The sequence below is a fragment of the Pimephales promelas genome, chromosome 2, assembly GCF_988280905.1.
Source record: "Pimephales promelas chromosome 2, fPimPro1.hap1.1, whole genome shotgun sequence".
NCBI lineage: Eukaryota > Metazoa > Chordata > Actinopteri > Cypriniformes > Leuciscidae > Pimephales > Pimephales promelas.
The window spans coordinates 7882391-7897512 of NC_142770.1; the positions used below are offsets into that span (position 1 = coordinate 7882391).

Here is a 15122-nt window from a genome sequence, read left to right on the forward strand (position 1 = left end):
GAGAGGCACGTATTGATCCATTCAATATTGTGAAAGCTGGGCTTCCTAGCCAATGCACATTGCTCAATATAATTTCCCGCACACCTGAACTCAACGACCAATTTCACACTGGCAGCCAGACGGCTTGGAAAAACTCAATCCCGAAGCAGAGCCGTGTGGAGCCCTATTGCGGCATACAGGGGTTTATGTAAAATGGCCACTCACTTAAGACCCCAATAAACAACTAATATAGGCCTTGAGTCAATCAAGCTGCTCCTCTAAATGAAATTTTGCCAACATCCTGAGCTCAGCATGTTGTCGTTGAAGATATGAGCCACTTGATTCCTAATCAAAGCAGCAACAAGAAGATCCATATTATACACTTTCGTAGCCTTACAGTTTTTCATTTAAAAATAGTCAACAAAAATGTTAAGAATGTGACCATTTTACACCCACTCGATAACCCTTAGATTTAAAGGGATTGTACACTTTGAAATACATTTTTGGTATGTTTTAGCTTACCTCAAGGGCATCCAAGATTGTTTCTGCAGTAGTTTAAATTTTGATATTTTTAGGTCAAACCGTTCTTGTCTGTCAGTCATATAATGGAGGTCTATGGTCACCACCTCAAAGAGCATGCACAGAGAAGTCCAAATTAAACATGATTTAATGACTCGTAAATGTAAGCACACATTGATGGCCTAAGACACGAAACGAGCGGTTTGTGTGAGAAAACGAACAGTATTTATATTGTTTTTACCTCTTGTAACCACAGCCATGTCCAAGTGATCTGAGGGCGCGGGCGCTTTGTGGTAAAAAGTAAATACTGTTCGTTTTCTCACATAAACCGCTCATTTCATGTCTTGGGCCATCAATGTACTTACATTTACGAGTCATTAAATCATGTTTAATTTGGACTTCTCTGTGCATGCTCTTTGAGGTGGTGACCATAGACCTCCATTATATGACTGACAGACAAGAACAGTTTGACCTAAAAATATCAAAATTAAAACTACTGCAGAAACAAAGACATTGTTACTATACAAGTTGGCAGATATTTGACCATTTTTGAGAATATCGTAACCAGTTAATAACCTTTCAAATATTAAAGGTATTATTTTGTTGGTAAAATTGAGCAAAAACAGTAACTATTGTGTTTAAAATATAACAATTTTAACTTCTGATTTATTGATCTGTTGTGTAAATTCAATATCACATTTGCACTCGTCCTATTGGGGACCGAAACATCACTCGTGTGATATTGCGCTCATTACTTGTGTGATATTGCTTAACTATATCATATGATATAAATATGAGATAAAAATCTCCTGAAGGGGTATTTTTCCACAATCTTTAATCTTAGGGGCATTCAATCAACAGCCCTTATATATATTATTTGTAAGGGCTGTTGACTAATATATATATATATATATATATTGCAGTTTAGAAAATAAACGATGTGATCATCTCTGCAATGTACACTTGTTCAAAAGAAAATAACATAAAAGTGTTTATGAACATCTTGTATATACTTTTCCTCTCTTGCCTGGTGTTTAGTGTATGATAAATCTGCCGAGATCTAAAACTTCCTCGAATGCCACCTGAAGATAGATGCAAATAAATGTAGTAAAACAAGCCTACAACATTTGTCTATATCCTGGTGATACAAGTAAGAAAGCAAAGCATCAAGACTTTTCTCATTTCCGTTACTGAAATGTCACAGTGCTCCGCGAGTCACCCGTATCCATTGTTCAAACAGCGGATCTACTCATTAGAGGGGAGATGTTTCCTCTTTTTCATCTAACTTTCTTTCTTTCTTTCTTTTTTTAAGTAATGCCGAGAGACACTGATCTTCGGTGGATTCTTTCAGGGGAAAAAATTTAATTGCTTATGCATGTAGGCAATGTTCAAGGATTTACTGGGAACAAATGAAGCAGATACAAGCATGGCTACAAAATGAAAGAGCTTTGCATCCTTTTTTGTTTTGTTTTTTCCGTTTATTTACTCTTTTCGGTTTATTAATGCGGTTTCCAGCAACGCCTCAGTTGTTGTACGGGATGACGTACGGGATGGTCATTATAAACGCGCTCCCTTGACAGCAGCACATTTAGCTAATGCTGATGCGATATTTGCATACAGTGTACAAATACAGTGCATTTTTCAAACAATAGCTTACACAGAAGTCTAATGCAGCAAAATGCATTGTAACAATTTTAGAAACAAATCCATCTTAAACAATTCATTGATACAAACAAATGTGTACTTACATTTACGAGTCATTAAATCATGTTTAATTTGGTAATAATATAAATTATATATAAATCTATGTATAATATATACATGAAAATATTTCTTAAATATACAAGCATGTGTATGTATATACTGTATATATAAATATATATATATAAAATAATAATACACAGTGCACCCACATAAACAGACTTTTATTTTGGATGCGATTAATCGTTTGACAGCCCTAATATAAATATTATATATAAAATATATATACACAATAAACTGTATATTTAAAATATATATAAAATAAATGTGAAAATGAACAAAAATGACACAGTGTCAATTCCTTTTTTTAAATAAATGAATAAATAATAATAAATGACGTTTTATATATATATATATATATATATATATAATACACACACACTGTAAAAAAAATCTCTTCATGATTAGTAATCACAACATTTTTTCTTTTGTCAAAGCAACTTAAATAATTTATTTAGTTCAGATAACATATAATTTTGAGTTTCTGATGATTAAATCATTCTCCTTCATTGTATTAACTCACTTCTTCCATTTCAATGAACTTAAAATTTTAAGGTAACCAGGTTACTTACTTTTTTAAGTTAAACCAACAAAATTTTTTACAGTGATATATAATACATTTTAAATATACTGAAAATAATCAAAAAAGTACAATAGCATTAGTATGTTTGAAAATGATAGTCCAGAATCTCTATAGAATTCATTTGTTTTTAAATAGTAAAACTCCTAAAAGTTTTGCTTTATTTCCAGGTTCAACCCCCACTAAAACAGCATCATATATAAAAGCACCATAGTATTCACGTCACTGCATTTTGAAATGGCACAAATACCATTACCAAAGGTAATAAGGCATAAAAGTAAGCTAATTTAACCTTATGATATTTTTTTTATCAGTATCGATAACAGAATAAAGTGACCTCTTGAAATGTCTAGGAGCGACAGAGAGCAAATAAAGATAAAGAGGTGAGAGACAGAGAGATAGCGAGAGACAGCTATGATGCCCATTTCATCTTGTTTTCTCCTCTCTTACTGTGAAAGGATGATTAACAGCCTCAGTCCTGCCGGTGGGGCTTTATTTTTTCTTGCCTTCAAATTGTTGGAGCACTTGCTAGCGCTGTGTAATGCGTTCTCACACGCCTCGAGTGGCTCTCAGGTGTGTGTGCGTGTGCCGTTTCACACATTAATCACTGTTCTTTAAATAACGCCGCTTGCAACCGATGCACCGCTGTGTCCTGAAGGAGGGCCCCGTCTGATTTGCCTGTCAACAACACCGTGAACTTAATTCAAGCATCTTTTTAAATGTTACTGCTTCAGCTTGTGAAGTTTCATAATTCACAATAGTGCAAATATATCAAAGCTAACCAACATAGACTGAAAAGTCACAAATCTAACAAGTCAAATATTCAAATTTGTATATTTTTCAGCACTTCCTTAACACCTTCTCAAGGCATTTTAAAACCAGTCCATACACCCCTGCCGTGAGTCATTGCCCCTGACACGAAGGCCACCGATAGAACGAGTAAAGACAACTTAATTTGCACTAATTCGCTTTGTTGTTTCACTTTCATTACAAGCGTAATATTGAATAATCTCTTAATCTTCCTCCATGCCTTCATTTGCACCTCTGATGCAATTATAAGCGGCTGTACAGTATCACTTCTTTGCAGCCTTCATCTCAGATCAATATCTATTGATCGCCTCGACCGCGGCGCTCGATACACAGACAGATATAGCTTGGCTCCAGTGTGGCACATGGTGTAGCGCTTTGATTGGTGGTTCAGAGTTCAGGGCTCATTAAACCGCAGTAATTGTGTCAGCACGGCGTATGCTAATCCGCCCTCGCATAGCATTTCATCATCCAATATGATGAATTAACATGTAGTCATAGTCCATACGTTGCTGCGTTACAGCTTTATTAGCATCTTTAAGGGTGTTGCGCGTTAGCGCGCAGTTGATAAACGTCAGTTTCTAGCTCTTGTGACGCATTTAGAACAAAATTAGCATAATGCTAATCTGTGGAGAAAAATCTTAAAATTAAAGCTGCAAGCAGCGATGGGCGGGCCCTCGCACCTGTAGCACGTCGGGGTCTGAGGCGGCCGCGTTTCATTTTCTGCAGCTCAGCCAGTGCGGCTGTGCATTTGCCACACTGCTTCGTTAAAGGCCACTTCCTGTTGCCAGCAGGTGGCGCTATGACTGTGGGTGAATGTCGGCATGTAGATTTGATCAGGGCGGGACTCTTGTCAAATGTGTTAAATTTCGTGCAGATCTGGGCATTTACAGCCAAGTTACTACAACTTCCTGTTTCATGGCGAATCATCGACGCCACGGACACGCCCATCGACGAAAACGCGCAGATAGCACAACTTTTCATCGTCAATGCCTTTAGAAGGCACAGCAGAAATTTGAAGGCGATCCGACTAAAGCCCTAGGAGGAGTTAGTTAAAGTACGTAATGAGTAAATCATCCAAAAATGGCGGTAAAATTAGAAATGGCTGACTTCCTGTTGAGTTTAGGGCATCGCTCCAAGAGACTTTTCTGTGCGTCTGGACATGGTAGATGTACCACAGAAATTTCGTACATGTCGGTCAAACATGCGACGGGGGCTGCTTCGTTAAATGTCACTTCCTCTTGCCACTAGGTGGCGCTATGAATGTGGGTGAATGTCGGCATGTAGATTTGTTCAGGACGGGACTCTTGTCAAATGTGTAAAATTTCGTGTAGATCTGGGCATTTACAGCCAAGTTACTACAACTTCCTGTTTCATGGCGAATCATCGACGCCACGGACACGCCCATCGACGAAAACGCGCAGATAGCACAACTTTACATCGTCAATGCCTTTAGAAGGTACAGCAGAAATTTGAAGTTGATCCGACTAAATCCCTAGGAGGAGTTCGTTAAAGTACGGAGTGTGTAAATCGTCCCAAATCGGTCGCCGAATTCAAAATGGCGGACTTCCTGTCGAGTTTAGGGTATGGGTTCTTGAGGCTTTTTTGTGCGTCTGGTCATGGTAGATGTACCACAGAAATTTCGTACATGTCGGTCAAACAAGCGGCGGGGGCTGCTTCGTTAAAGGTCACTTCCTGTTGCCAGCAGGTGGCGCTATGACTGTGGGTGAATGTCGGCATGTAGATTTGTTCAGGGCGTGACTCTTGTCAAATGTGTAAAATTTCGTGCAGATCTGGGCATTTACAGCCAAGTTAGTACAACTTCCTGTTTCATGGCGAATCTTCGACGCCACGGACACGCCCATCGACGAAAACGCGCAGATAGCACAACTTTACATCGTCAATGCCTTTAGAAGGCACAGCAGAAATTTTAAGTCGATCCGACTAAATCCCTAGGAGGAGTTCGTTAAAGTACGGAGTCTGTAAATCGTCCAAAAATGGCCGCCAAATTCAAAATGGCGGACCTCCTGTCGAGTTTAGGGTATGGGTTCTTGAGGCTTTTTTGTGCGTCTTGATATGATACACGTCCCCACCAAATTTCGTGCATGTAGGTTGAACGTGGACGAGGGGCTAATTTTTTCCAATTTTCTAGGTGGCGCTAGCGTGCCATTTTGCCCCGCCCATCTGCGAAACCCACAAAATACGAAATTTTTCACCAGTCCTGACATGCGTGCCAAATTTGGTGAGTTTTTGAGCATGTTGCGGCCCCGAAAATGGCACTTACTTTGCAGAAAAAAGAAAAAAAAAAAAAAAAATTAAAGCTGCAAGCAGCGATGGGCGGGCCCTCGCACCTGTAGCGCGTTGGGGTGTGAGGCGACCGCGTTGCATATTCTGCGGCTCAGCTGGTGCGGCTGTCAATTTGGTTCGCTGCTTCGTTAAAGGTCACTTCCTGTTGCCAGCAGGTGGCGCTATGACTTAGGGTGAATTCGGGCGTGTAGATTTGTTCAGGGCTGGACTCTTGTCAAATGTGTCAAATTTCATTCAGATCTGGGCATTTACAGCCAAGTTACTACAACTTCCTGTTTCATGGCGAATCATCGACGCCACGGACATGCCCATCGATGAAAACGCGCAGAGAGCACAACTTTACATCGTCAATGCCTTTAGAAGGCACAGCAGAAATTTGAAGTCGATCCGACTAAATCCCTAGGAGGAGTTATTTAAAGTACGTAATGAGTAAATCATCCAAAAATGGCGGTAAAATTAGAAATGGCTGACTTCCTGTTGCGTTTAGGGCATTGCTCCAAGAGACTTTTCTGTGCGTCTGGACATGGTGGATGTACCACAGAAATTTCGTACATGTTGGTCAAGCATGTGGCGAGGGCTGCGTCTTTAAAGGTCACTTCCTCTTGCCACTAGGTAGCGCTATGACTGTGGGTGAATATCGGCATGTAGATTTGTTCAGGGCGGGACCCTTGTCAAATGTGCAAAATTTCCTGCAGATATGGGCATTTATAGCCAAGTTACTACAACTTCCTGTTTCATGGCGAAACATCGACGCCACGGACACGCCCATCGACGAAAACGCGCAGATAGCACAACTTTACATCGTCAATGCCTTTAGAAGGCACAGCAGAAATTTGAAGTCGATCCGACTAAATCCCTAGGAGGAGTTCGTTAAAGTACGGAGTGTGTAAATCGTCCCAAAATGGGCGCCAAATTCAAAATGGCGGACTTCCTGTCGAGTTTAGGGTATGGGTTCTTGAGGCTTTTTTGTGCGTCTGGTCATGGTAGATGTACCACAGAAATTTCGTACATTTCGGTCAAACAAGTGGCGGGGGCTGCTTCGTTAAAGGTCACTTCCTGTTGCCAGCAGGTGGCGCTATGACTGTGGGTGAATGTCGGCATGTAGATTTGTTCAGGGCGGGACTCTTGTCAAATGTGTAAAATTTCGTGCAGATCTGGGCATTTACAGCCAAGTTACTCCAACTTCCTGTTTCATGGCGAATCTTCGACGCCACGCACACGCCCATCGACGAAAACGCGCAGATAGCACAACTTTACATCGTCAATGCCTTTAGAAGGCACAGCAGAAATTTTAAGTCGATCCGACTAAATCCCTAGGAGGAGTTCGTTAAAGTACGGAGTCTGTAAATCGTCCAAAAATGGCTGCCAAATTCAAAATGGCGGACCTCCTGTCGAGTTTAGGGTATGGGTTCTTGAGGCTTTTTTGTGCGTCTTGATATGATACACGTCCCCACCAAATTTTGTGCATGTAGGTTGAACGTGGACGAGGGGCTAATTTTTTCTAATTTTCTAGGTGGCGCTAGCGTGCCATTTTGCCCCGCCCATCCGCGAAACCCACAAAATACGAAATTTTTCACCAGTCCTGACATGCATGCCAAATTTGGTGAGTTTTTGAGCATGTTGCGGCCCCGAAAATGGCACTTACTTTGCAGAAAAAAGAAAAAAAAAAATAATCCTAACAGTTTCAATAGGGTCCTCGCACTGTTAGTGCTCGGGCCCTAAAAAATAACCCTAACAGTTTCAATAGGGTCCTCGCACTGTTAGTGCTCGGGCCCTAATAAACAACAGTATAAGCAGTCTAGATGACTTCTACTTCTGTAGAAATGCTTTGTTTTTACTTTTATGGTTACCGTATGGCTTTACCGTGGTAAGGCTTAGCATTAGCCCCGACTGTAAACAAAAAACTACATTTAAAGGGTTAGTTCACCCCAAAATGTAAATTATCTCATAATTTACTCAAGCCATCCTATTTGTATATGACTTTTTTCTTTCAGCCAAACACAATTGGAGTTATAGGAGTAGTTTTACTCACCCCCATGTCATCCAAGATGTCCATGTCATTCTTTCTTCAGTCGAAAAGAAATTAAGGTTTTTGAATTTTTTCCATATAATGGAATTCAATGGGAACCAAACGGTTCAAGGTCCTAAAGACAAGTTCAAAGTTCATTTTCTTTAATATAACTCTGTTTTTGGCAGAAAATATGAAGTCATATACACCTAAGATGGCTTAATGGTCATTTTTTGGAGAACCAACCCTTTAACTTTTTTATTCCTGAAGAAAAAGATGCAAAAACCATGTTGCTATGCAGTTGGAAAGGTTTTTTGAATGGTTGCTAGGGTGTTTTGGGTGGTTGCTAGGTGCTTGTTTAATATTCAGATCGTTTGTGTCTATTTTACCAGACGAAAATCTTAGTATAATCTCTTAGAAAAGCAGTGAGAAATGAGACAAAAAGCAGTTTGAATGAGATCCCAAATTAATTCGCTATGACTTTACAGTAGTAACAATAACCGACTATGGTATTTTGGAGGAAACTGTGGTTACCACAGTTATTTCTCATAATCTATAGCCTTAGATCTAATACTTCAAGTAATGGCTGCCGTTCACCTTTTGTGCTTTCAAGATATGAAAGCAATCACGGATATCTATCTTCTCGACTGGTAACAAGCCGCTGATGAAATCTTGCTATAAACAGCACAGCGCAGCTTAAAACACTGCATCATCTGAGCAAGTATCGTGTCTCAGTGTGTGGTTTGGCTGTGCTGTAACAAAAAAAAAAAAAAGAAGCAATTCTGTTTCAGGGGGATTATTGAATTGCAGAGAGAGAGGTGGGAGATAAAGAGAGAGAAAAAACGGAAATCAATGGTTTAGAAAACACAGAGTGGTTGTATTCTATTACATGAGGGGCACATCTACTCCAACCGCAAGGTAAAGATTCACACGATTAAACGAAACAGACTCTCCAAACACGTAAACAAACACAAACACCACTAAATACTTCCTGCCTCAATTCTCAGTGGCTGCTACTGTATGCCACCAAGGACAAAAAAAAATGTAGTCCCGCGACTGAAGACAATCAAAGGTTTTATTTTAATACCTTCCTAATCAAAGTGACACGTCTCATGTCTGACTCTGAATGAACAACCTGATGCTGAAAATTTCGGAATGAAATATGGATATTCCAATAATTATGTGTGAAGGAGGATAACAATATGATCTGACATGTAACTTCAACATTAGCAGGGGGAAAAAACAAATAGTTTAATTTAAAACAGTCAAGAATTGAACCTGCACCACAGCTCGATGGGTCAAGATCACTTGTGACAACAAGGCATCTGTATAATAGCAACATCTAATTCTGATTAACAACCTGACACTGAAAACAACTGGAAAAACAGCTTGTTATTAAACAATTTGAACAGTCAACACAAACCAATTTGCAATCAAGTTTACTTCCAAATTTCTGATTTAATGTGGCGGAAGATAACGAGGTATATCAAACTAATAAGCGAAATGCTCAAAAAGAGCTAGTTGATGAACTAGTTCCAGCCGACGAGTGATCGCTGACCCCACGCAACTAGACTCGCGTACGGCCGCTGCGGAGGCCAGTGATTATAATATATAAAGTCATACATATGGATATTTTTCTTACAAAAACGTATTGCTTCGCTTCAGACGGACTTTATTAAAGGTGCATTGCGCAAGTCTCTAGCTGCGTCCGAAATCGAATACTTCCCTACTATATAGTATGCGAAAAACAGTACGCGAGCAGAGTAGTATGTCCGAAATCATGGAATTGAAAAAACAGTAGGCGAAAAGTACCCGGATGACCAACTACTTCCGGCGAGATTCTGAAGTGCGCGTGCGATGGACACTTTACTATCCCATGATGCCACGGGAGAGGAGTTGTTGTCGTTATATTTGAAAATGCACGCTTTTCCTTGCCAAAAATCCACATCATTGTTCATATGTGAGGGTTGTGAGGTAAAATTTATTAGATAAATAAATGTTATTCAAGAAATTCTGCAAAAGGCGTGATGACCGACGTCTCCTCTTGATTGTCGGCCTGGACGACATAAAAACGCAGATAAAAACGCCTAAAAACAGCGCGACGTTGGTGCAGTCACTGGAATGGGCTCTTTAAATTTTCGCACTGTTGTGACAGCGTATGTCACGCGACAACAACATGGCGCATGTAGTACGTCCGGACTCATTCATACTACCCGTATTCATACTAGAGCCCGACCGATAAAGGATTTTGAAGGCCGATACCGATACAAATATTTTTGGGTTTTAAAATACGATATTCCGATATATCGGCCGATATTTTATTTATTTATTTATTTTTTAAACTGGACATGATAGTCACAAATTTTGTCATGCTTATTTGAGTTAAGAGAACTGATGGGGATGTTCTTTTAATTGTTATTCAAGCAATGTATGTGTCGTGACCAACTCAACGAGTGTTGCCAACAGGAACGCTGTAGAGTGCCCTCTGGTGGACAAACTATACAACTCCAACACACATGAAATGGTTCAAGCGTGTTTCGTCCGTTTTTATTTTATATTTGAAATATTCATTTATCGGACATTATAACTGCCGATACCGATAGTTTGGAAAATGACTAATATCGGCCGATAATATCGGTCTGGCTCTAATTCATACTATATAGAACATACTTTTTAACGGTCGCGAAGTACGTTCTTATTCAAATATAGTACCTACTCACATAGTACGTAATTTCGGACGCAGCTTCTGAGTTTTTGCAGAACTACGCCCCCTCTGGCGACAAGTTTTAAATATATGAAAGGAAAGGCATTTGAGGGGAAAATGGGGGTAGTAGAAAACTTCGTTTTTTGTTTCCATCTATCTCCATGTTGAACTGTTTTATGTGCTTACTGTATCCACTTATGATTATATTATTATGGAAACACGTTTATGAACAATATAAGTTATTACGTTGTATAGGATCCCGTTTGAGCCCTAGAGCAGAGCGGAGATCTCTTCATTTGTTGAAAGCCTTCCCGATGTTGACTCGTCTTATTCCAACGCCTGGCACTAGACAAACGTTTTATTTTCTTACGTGGAGTTTGCGTTGGGGTTTGGAATGAACAAGCCGGTCTCTTTGAATCCATCTTCTACTTTTGTCGAAAGTTGACTGAAGTTTTGTCGCTCGAGTTGTCTTCGCTGATAGAGAGAATGGCGGCGAATACACAAACTGCGTGACTAGTATACACTAGCCAGGTGAGCGTGAACGCGCATGATGTCACGCACAGTTTCAAACTCCGTCCCGAATCCCTCTTATTTATTTTACTGTACAGGAATATAGAGGCAAGTGATCAGAGAAGGACTCATTCAGCCCATCAGGCAATTATTTTAGCATGTATGGGTTAAAAAAAATGGCTATTTTCAACATGAAATGTTGCATAATGCACCTTTAAACATCGAATATATTATCTGTTGAAGATGTAATTAATTCCAAGCAATTCATTACTTTTTTAGAGTAACTTCCCAAGACTGCTGGTTACTGGTCACAGTTAAAAGTGACATTTCATTCGGATTAACAAACAACATAAAAAAAAGGTTTGTTTAGACACTTTTTGGAACCAATTTTACTTCCGAAATCCTGAATAAAACTAGGACATTCCAATAATTGGTGGGGAAGAAGATAACGAGGCAGGATCTGGCATTAAACTTCGACATTGAAACGAATAAATAAAATCCTCAAAAAGAATGTGCCAACGTTAAGTCAACGTTAAATAAACCCTTGGAGCAAATATCAATTTACTGTTTCGGCATCGGCGCTGCTCTCAAATTATCCACGTTAATGAGATTTTCTCTTAAGTCTGTCAAGTCTAATATGAAAAGTAAACAGTAACTAACCACCTTCATTTCCCACGGCAAAAAACATTAAATGAAAAGTGGCTACTCATTGGAGATGACACACGGCCGTGTGGACGCCTGTCCTGATTCATTAGACTGTAGGTGGAGAGTCTCTGTACGGATAAAGTAATTACAGTTGAGGATTTCTGGGGTTATTGGCTGGAGTGGAGATTACATATTTAATTAGAGAGCAATTATCTGGGGCCATAATCCGCATACTAACTGATTAGCGGGATCAAAGCGCTACACAAGGGGAAATTAATCGCTAAATTAGATTCAAGAACAAAAAACAAAGGACGAAACACACGCCCGTTTGGATAAAGTGATAGCTTCATAGAGGCGACTGTTGGCTTCGTGGCTTGATGTCGTGACTTCTAAGCTGCTTCTGTTATCAATAATGTCTAGATCCAACAGAGAACACTGAACAGAGACACTGCATCCAAATGAATGAATATTAAATCTGTTGAATCCTATTGAGTCTTAACTTAGTTATGTTTAGAATGATATACACTACCTGTTCAAAAGTTTGGGGTCAGCAAGATATTATTTTATGGAAAGAAATGAATATTTGATTTGTTTTATTCATACTTTTGAACTTCCTATTTAATCAAAGAATCCTGAAAAAATATTTCCACAAATATATGAAGCAGCACAACTGTTATAAGAAGAGTTTCTTGAGCGTCAAATCAGCATATATTAGAATGATTTCTGAAGGGTCATGTGATGCTGAAGACTAGTAATGATGCAGAAAATTCAGCTTTGCAGCATCACAGGAATATATTTAAAACTTTAAAATGGAAAACAATTGTTTTAAATGGTAAAAAAAAATCCACAGTATTACTGTTTTACTGTATTAAATGCAGCCTTGGTTAGAAACTTAAAGGGATAGTTCACTTTGAAATTAATTGTTGGTATGTTTTAGCTTACATCAAGGGCATCCAAGATGTAGGTGTCTTTGTTTCTGCAGTATTTTCAATTTTGATATTTTCAGGTCAAACCGTTCGTGTCTATCAGTCATATAATGGAGGTCTATGGTCACCACCTCAAAGAGCATGCACAGAGAAGTCCAAAGTAAACATGATTTAATGACTCGTAAATGTAAGTACACATTGATGGCCTAAGACACGAAACGAGCGGTTTGTGTGAGAAAACAAACAGTATTTATATATTTTTATTTTTAACTTTTGTTACCACAGCCACAAAGCGCCCGCGCCCTCAGATCACTTGTGGTTACAAGAGGTAAAAACGAAATAAATACTGTTCGTTTTCTCACACAAACCGCTCGTTTCGTGTCTTAGGCCATCAATGTGTACTTACATTTACGAGTCATTAAATCATGTTTAATTTGGACTTCTCTGTGCATGCTCTTCAAGGTGGTGACCATAGACCTCCATTATATGACTGACAGACAAGAACGGTTTGACCTAAAAATATCAAAATTGAAAATACTGCGGAAACAAAGACACCTACGTACATCTTGGATGCCCTTGAGGTAAGCTAAAACATAGCAAAAATGTATTTCAAAGTGAACTATCCCTTTAATTTTTTTTACAAAATTGAATTAAAAATGCAAGAGAATTCAAAGTAAAACTGGAACAACTTCATCCGCAGTCATATGACAACACAGCGATAATCTTTTTATCCAATATTAGATTGCAAAACAACTTTGCATAGTACAAATAATAGCATGTGTTTGTATTTGTTTTATTCTTATAACCATTTTGTCATGGACAAATAAGAATTAAAAATCGGTTGCAACATATCAATCACAAAAAAAGAAATATTGTTAAATCTTTTCTATTGTTTTAAACGTCTACATCACATAATGTTCAACACTATTTTAACTGCATTGTATTCACATAACTTCATCCAGATATTTTGAATTCATTTAATTTTGTTAAAAAAAGTGAGTGAGTTGCATCATGGGATATGGTCCTTACACAGTTTTCAGATCATGATCAAACCATCTAATATTAAACAAAGAGAATTAAAGTGAAGAAAAGGATATTTGTTTATTGAAGAGAGTTATCTATCAGCAGCTGGCACTGTGCGAAGCCGTACCTGTCTAGTTAAAGAGGAAATTAGTGTCGGCCCACTGAATACAGTCAGACTTGATTACAGTCAATAAAAGCTCGTTTATTCTGCAGCCAGATGCACCAGACCCCTTAAAGGAAGAAACCTCTTAGAATAATACCCTTACAATTATTTAGGGTTTTCTTAACACATTACACCAAATCCGTCAGTGTGGAAAGTGGGAAATTGTTTTCGAGTGTTTTCTAGAGCTGTTTGTTCAATAATACATTCAATAAAAGATGCATTATTTATGGGAGCTAATAGAAAACAAAACATCTGCCTGCTTGTGGATGTAAAAATACACAAAAACAAGGTTTTGGTTGACGACAAGTGCATAAAATGTTAGGGTTATATATATTAGGGCTGGTCAACGATTAATCGCATCCAAAAAAAAAAATTATTACATTAATTATTTTGTATATAAAAATTTGCACACATGCATGTATTTCAGAAAAATGTGTAATTAATACATAAAATATTCAAATTTACATTTAATTTCAAATTATGTATAAATATATATACATGCAAATATTTATTAAATGTATACATGCCTGTTAGTGTGTTTATATATACAAAAAAAAAAATATACACAAACTTTTATTTTGGATGCGATTAATCGCGATTAATCGTTCCCCAGCCCTAATATTATATATATATATATATATATATATATATATATATATAAACAGTTTTTTAATAACTGCTTACTTTATTTTGAAATAGCAAAAAAAAAAAAAAAAACAATTCTAAGTGTTTAGTTAATTATTATAACACGTTAGTAATTGGCTATTTTTGTTCTCTCCCTTAAATAAAGCTATTGAACAAAAAAGAATTTGTAACTACATCCATCCCATCAGCTACTGTGACTCCTTTGGGATTCTGACATATCCGTCCCACTGAATGTCTGCCTAATTAAGTGACTGACCCTGTCTGCACCAAACAGGACTCCGTGTGTCCTTCCATCGATCCGGGACTCCTCGGCAGCGTCGACTACCTGACCCTGTCCGACCCAGAACATTGACTGACAGAACTGGAGTAAATTAGTTTCTCACCTGCATCTTTTCAGACCTGCAAATTCAGCCATGGTGAACAGAAGACCATTCTTTTATAAATATTGAAAAATCGTAATTACTCCAAACTTTTGAACACCAGTTACATATAGGTTACATGAATGTATGTATGCATTTGAGATTCTGTCTTAAAATTTCATTTAT

The 15122-nt window shown here is 38.3% G+C and overlaps 1 protein-coding gene across 2 annotated transcripts in view; it reads right to left on the reverse strand.

The window, feature by feature from the left end:
* The window catches only part of zranb3 (zinc finger, RAN-binding domain containing 3), a 63485-nt gene that overhangs the window by 47444 nt on the left and 919 nt on the right, over positions 1-15122 (reverse strand). The window lies entirely within an intron of this gene.